This window comes from Gracilinanus agilis, chromosome 4, assembly GCF_016433145.1.
Source record: "Gracilinanus agilis isolate LMUSP501 chromosome 4, AgileGrace, whole genome shotgun sequence".
NCBI classification, from domain to species: domain Eukaryota; kingdom Metazoa; phylum Chordata; class Mammalia; order Didelphimorphia; family Didelphidae; genus Gracilinanus; species Gracilinanus agilis.
Window position 1 is genome coordinate 105860252 of NC_058133.1, and position 5646 is coordinate 105865897.

Sequence of the window (5646 nt, forward strand, 5' to 3'; positions counted from 1 at the left end):
CATTATCTATGCAGATTTACCTATCCAGCCCTAACCCTTCTCTCTATTCATCTTGTCTCCAACTACCTTTTAAGTATTTCAAGCTGGATGTTCCATATATATCTTAAACTCAGCATATTCAAAACGGAACTCATTATCTTTTCTCTTCTCTCTTTCTGGCTTCCTTATTAAGGGTACCACCACTAGTCTCCCAGACTGAGAACTCAAGTGTCATCCTCAATAGTCTCTCACCCTCATATCTAATGGTCAAGTCCTGCCATTTCTGCTTTATTCCTTCCTACCTTCCTCCCTCCCTGCCCAGCTGCATTTCAATAAACTCCAATGTTTTCCTATTATCTCTAGGATTGAATATAAGATCTGTTTGGCTTTTTTTTTTTTGGTAGGAAAAAGTGGCTTTGTAGATGGGGTATAACATTATAAACTCAAGATAACTCAGAGACAAAAAGGTTAACTCCCACAACTGTTATTCATGTCTGCAAAAAGTCTTTATCACTGTCCATCCACTCGAAACTAACATGTTTACTCCCTTGAAATATCATCCAGGTTTTTCCAAGACAACCTCCTCTGGACTGCATATTTGTCTTGGACTGTCCTCAGAAGGCTCTGTCAATAATTAGATAACAGGATAAAACCCCCCAGAGTCTGTTCCAATGGCCGGGGAAAAATGAATGGAGAGAAGCTATTCAAACTTTGTCTTCTTTTCTTGTAACTTCTTGTTTCCTCCTCTTCCTTGGAAACTATTTCAACCTCCAAAGCTTTCTCCTTGACCTCTACCACCAAAGCCTCTTTGGCCTCCTCTGCTACCTCCTTGACCCCTGAAGCTTCTGTGACCACAACTGACCTCTGGCCTTTAAAATTGCAGGGCTTGGCCCACTCCAAAGTGACTTTGTTTCTCTCAATCTCCCTGTCTTCTATGGCCTCTTTCACAGATTTAGCATCTTCTTCTCAGTTGAATTCCATAAAACAGAACCCCTTTGATGATCGTGTCTCCTTGTCTGTGACTATTCTGGCTCCCAAAGAGCCATGAAAAGAATCTTGCATTGTTTCTTCTGTCATGTCTTCAGATGGGCCTTTGACAAACAAGGTTTTATAAGACTGGTTCCTGGGGGCTGCATCTGTCTTCTGTCCTTTCAGCTCCAGCCGGATGGCTCTGTCTTCAATTTCTATGTTGTTAAAAGAATTCAAAACTTCTTTCTCATCTTTCATGGAGGCAAATTCAATGAACATATACCCTTTAGGGGCATGTTGTTGTTTGGGGCAGAGTAATAGATGTGAACTTCTCAAATACTTCCTGTAGACTACTATATGGCACCATAAGCCAGGTTGTTCAGCAACACTGTCTTGGAGGCTCGCTATTGTTCCTGCTCCAGGAATTATTCTTCCCACCTTGCAACTTCTCTTGTCTTTTACTTTTTTCCTCTGTGTAGTCCAAAATGAGTCTCCCACCATCAATCACAGTCCTTTGTTTCTCTTCCAAGGCCTTGTCCACATCTGCTTCTGTCTTGAATTCAATACAGGCAATTGCCTGGGTGTTCCATCCTTGGTGCAGACCATTCTGACCTCAGCAGCATCTTCAAACACTCCCTTGAGCTCCTACTGAGTTACTTTATATTGCAAACTCTTGACAAAGCACCTTTGAGTCTCCATCCTTCTTGTTCTCTTTTTCTTTTTCCAGCTTCCTTTTAGAGCTGAGTACTTTGGAGTTACTAAGTTCCAAAGCCTTTTCCATATCTTTAGGAGATCCAGATTCCATGTAGTCAAGCTTTCTGGTGGCAGCAATGCAGATGTCCACAACTGTAAGGTCTTTATTTTGCAAAGAAGTCTGAGTTTTTAGATTGGAAGTGGTTTTGTTGAAGTTCAGGTTGCCAGTGAAGAGACTGAACTTTGTTGATACTTCAACTTCCAATGACTGTTTCTTAGCCTTGGGGGCTTTTTGTTTGCTTATTATCTTTTCCCTCTTTCTTGAGGCTTCTTTGATGAGCACTTCTGCCTCTTCTTTTTCCTCCTCCTCCCCTTCTTCACTGTCACCGACCTCCTACTCCTCCTCTTCATCATCTTTCCCCTTCTTTTCTTTGTATTCCTTAGCTTCCCTGGCTTTCCCAGGAGCAGCCTTCACAGAAACAGCCCTATCTTTGTTTTGTTTTATTTTTCATTTTTTATTTTCATGCAAAACACACTTCCATATTGGTCATTGTTGTAAGAGCACACTCATATATAACCAAAATCCCAAAATAAAACCAAAAATACACTGATGTGAAAGACTACTCCAACAGATCTTTCTCTCGAGGTGATGAGAATTCCCCATCATGTTCTTTAGGATTGTCCCAGATCATTGCACAGCTGAGAGTAGCCAAGTTTTCACAGATAATAATTGTCCAAATATTGCTGTTATTGTGTACAAAGTTTGTTAAAATCATTATCTGGGTAAGTTGGATCCCACCTTGACTGACAGGGATGGCAGTTGAGAGATTCAGAATGTTCCCAGGTGCTGTGAGCCAGGAGCAAAAGTTGGTTGACCATCCTATAAATAACCCCTAGGAATTTGAGTTGGGAGGTCTCAGAACTCAGAGCTGAGACTTGAGCAAACATCCCTCGGAGCAAAAATTGGGACAGAGGGAGTTGAAGGGCGAAGGGTGGTAGAAGAAGAAGGCCAAATCCAAAACTGTATCCTGTGCTTGACTGAGAGAGAGCTAGTGAACCATCAATACTATTGGAAGTAGAGCTGAGAGAATACACAAACCATCAATCCATTTCTATATCAATAGCTTCCCTATTCTCTGACTTGGCTGTGGCCAGGTCAGATCAGGGATAGTGAGAGGGTGAAGACCTCAAGCCTCTACCAGCCTACCCTTCTCCAGTCCTGATCAACAATTAGCTTAGTAGCCAAATTATAGCAATAGGGTTTCCAATTCCCAAACCTATTACCTTGTTATCCTTTCCCCATCAATAGATAATACAGTGATTCAACAACAAGTACCTTCCTGAGTGGTTATTCTATCACAGCCCTTGGGAAAGGAGAACTAATACAAAGTTAAGTACCAATCATTTCTAAAGTCAATCAATAGCCTATTAACAATTAACCCAACCTCAGGTTGGGCCTAGAGAGGTTAACCATCTACCTAACCTCTCAAGAGGTCCCCACCTGGGCAACTATTAGAAAGAAGTCACTGACAAGTTTAACCAACCAAACCTGTCAGGGAGAAGAGGGATAGATTACAGCAGCAGCTACTGTGAGAGGAGTGGGTGTTCCTCCTTCACCAATAACAGCTGGCTTAGGCCTTGGGCCCTTGATCACTCCTTCATCCATACTATCCCTAAGATCTACATACCAGCTATCCTCTAATATCTAGGAGGAAGATCTATAGGGAGATAGTAGTAGTAAGAGGATATACACAAAGATATCTCCTCTTTAGTTCTTTTTAAAATGTTCTCCCAGTTCTGCTTATTTCATCTGCATTAGTTCCTGTGGATCTTTCCAGCTTTTTCTGAAATCATTCTACTCATTCTTTCTTTTTTTTTTTTTTTTAATAATTTTTTATTTTTAGAAAAAATTTCCCTGGTTACATAAGTCATGTTTTTACTTTACCCTTCACCCCCTTCACCCCCTCATCCCCCGACTCCCCCCCTCCCCCCACCGTAGCTAATTCACATTTCCACTGGTGTGGTCAGTCAAGACTTATTTACACATTATTGATAGTTACATGGGTGTGGTCTTTTCAGGTCTACATCCCCAATCATGTTCTTATCAACCCAAGTGTCCACGAAGTTGTTTTTCTTCTGTGTTTCTACTCCTGCAGTTCTTCCTCTGAATGTGGATAGTGTTCCTTTCCATAAATCCCTCCGAATTGTCTTAGGACATTGCATTGCTGCTAGTACAGATGTCCATTACATTCGATTTTACCATAATATATCAGTCTCTGTGTACAATGTTCTTCTGGCTCTGCTCCTTTCACTCTGTATCAATTCCTGGAGGTCTTTCCAGTTCACGTGGAATTCCTCCAGTTTATTATTCCTTTGCTGCTCGTTATTTCTTATAGCATAATAGTATTCCATTACTCCACCATTCCCCAATTGATGGGCATCCCTTCAATTTCCAATTCTTTGCCACCACAAAAAGAGCATCCATAAATATTTTTGTACAAGTTTGTCCTTTCCCCTTTTTTATTATAACTTTGGGATTGCTGGATCAAAGGATATGCACAGTTTTATAGCCCTTTGGGTATAGTTCCAAATTGCCCTTCAGAACGGTTGGATCAGTTCATAACACCACCAACAATACAGCCTTCTCTTTGGCAGGGGTGGTATCTATAGCTTTTTCTTCAGAGTCATCCTCATCTTCTCCTTCCCCCTCCTCATCCTCCTCCTCATCCTCCTCCTCAGAGTCTTATTTGGCCGAGAGCTGCTCTTGGTAGCTTTGAGTGTCTCAAATTTATCATCCTCATCTTCCCTGTCCTCTTCGTCAGATTCACTGTCCTCTTTTTTTGGCATTTTCCACACTTTTTGCCCCTTTGGCTGGGGACACTGCTCTTTACCTCCCTTCTTGCCTTCTGTGATGACATCTTTGGTTAGGGTGGCTACTTTCTTGGCTGGAGTCACAGGGGCCAGGAGTCACAACTGCTTTCCTGGCTAGTATGGAAGCAGTGATGAATTTTTGGCTGGTGTAGCCTCAGCCTTCTTTGCTGGTGTAGGCAATCTTCTTGCTCTTCTTCTGAGGAGCCACAACCTCTTTTCCATTGTTTTCCTCTTCATCTGTTGACATGCCCTCATCTTCACTGTCTTCTATCTCCTTTAGGAGAGAGGCCATTTTCTTTGGCTCACTGATTTTTAGCAGTCTTCCCAAGCTTCCCCATGGTGAAGGCACATGACTGGAGGGCTAAGGGTACAGATCCATTGGGAAGGTCCACTGTAGGCAGCAGGGGAGAGTGAGGAAGGTGTCTGTCTTTGAGCATCCTTTGCTGGTGGAGACTGAAGACTGTTTAGCTTTCAAAGCCCTTCATAGCTTGGCTCCTTTCTACATTTCCACTTTTCTTATACCCTACTCTCCTCATATACTCTGTGGTCCAGTGACACTGGCCTTGTTGCTCCTCCTCTCACAAGGCATTCCATCTCCTGACTTTGGGCATTTTCACTCCCTGTCCTCCTTGCCTTTAACACTCTCCCTCCTCATCTTAGCTTCCTAGCTTCCTTCAGGTATCAACTAAAGTTCCACCTTCTACAAAAAAACCTTTCCTAGTCCCTTCTGTTTGAGATGACATCCAATTTATCCTGTGTGTATCTTGTTTGTATGGTTATTTGTGGGTTGTCTCCTCCCTCTGGAAAGCAGGGGCTGATTGTTGCTTTCCTGTGTATCCCCAGGGCTGAACACAATGCCTGTCACATAGGTGCTAAGTAAAGGCTGGCTGACTGACTGATTAATTTATCATATTGAATTATCTGTGTGCTGTGTCATTTCTGCATATTTAACTCAAAGAATAATGTTAACTCAAAGGAAGAGAGTATTGTTTTTGTCTTAGTGACCCTAGTATTTGGCACATATTAGGCACAGAAATGTTTGGTAAATGAAAGAATAAATTCTGAGTTCAACTTACTGTCCATCTATAGGGAATTAAAGAATTTGAGAGTTAGAAGAGACCACCAAAAGAATAT

General features: G+C 42.0%; 1 pseudogene; it reads right to left on the minus strand.

Moving 5' to 3' along the window:
* Positions 1-679: 679 nt before the first annotated feature.
* LOC123243818 lies at positions 680-4850 on the minus strand (annotated as a pseudogene).
* Positions 4851-5646: the final 796 nt, after the last annotated feature.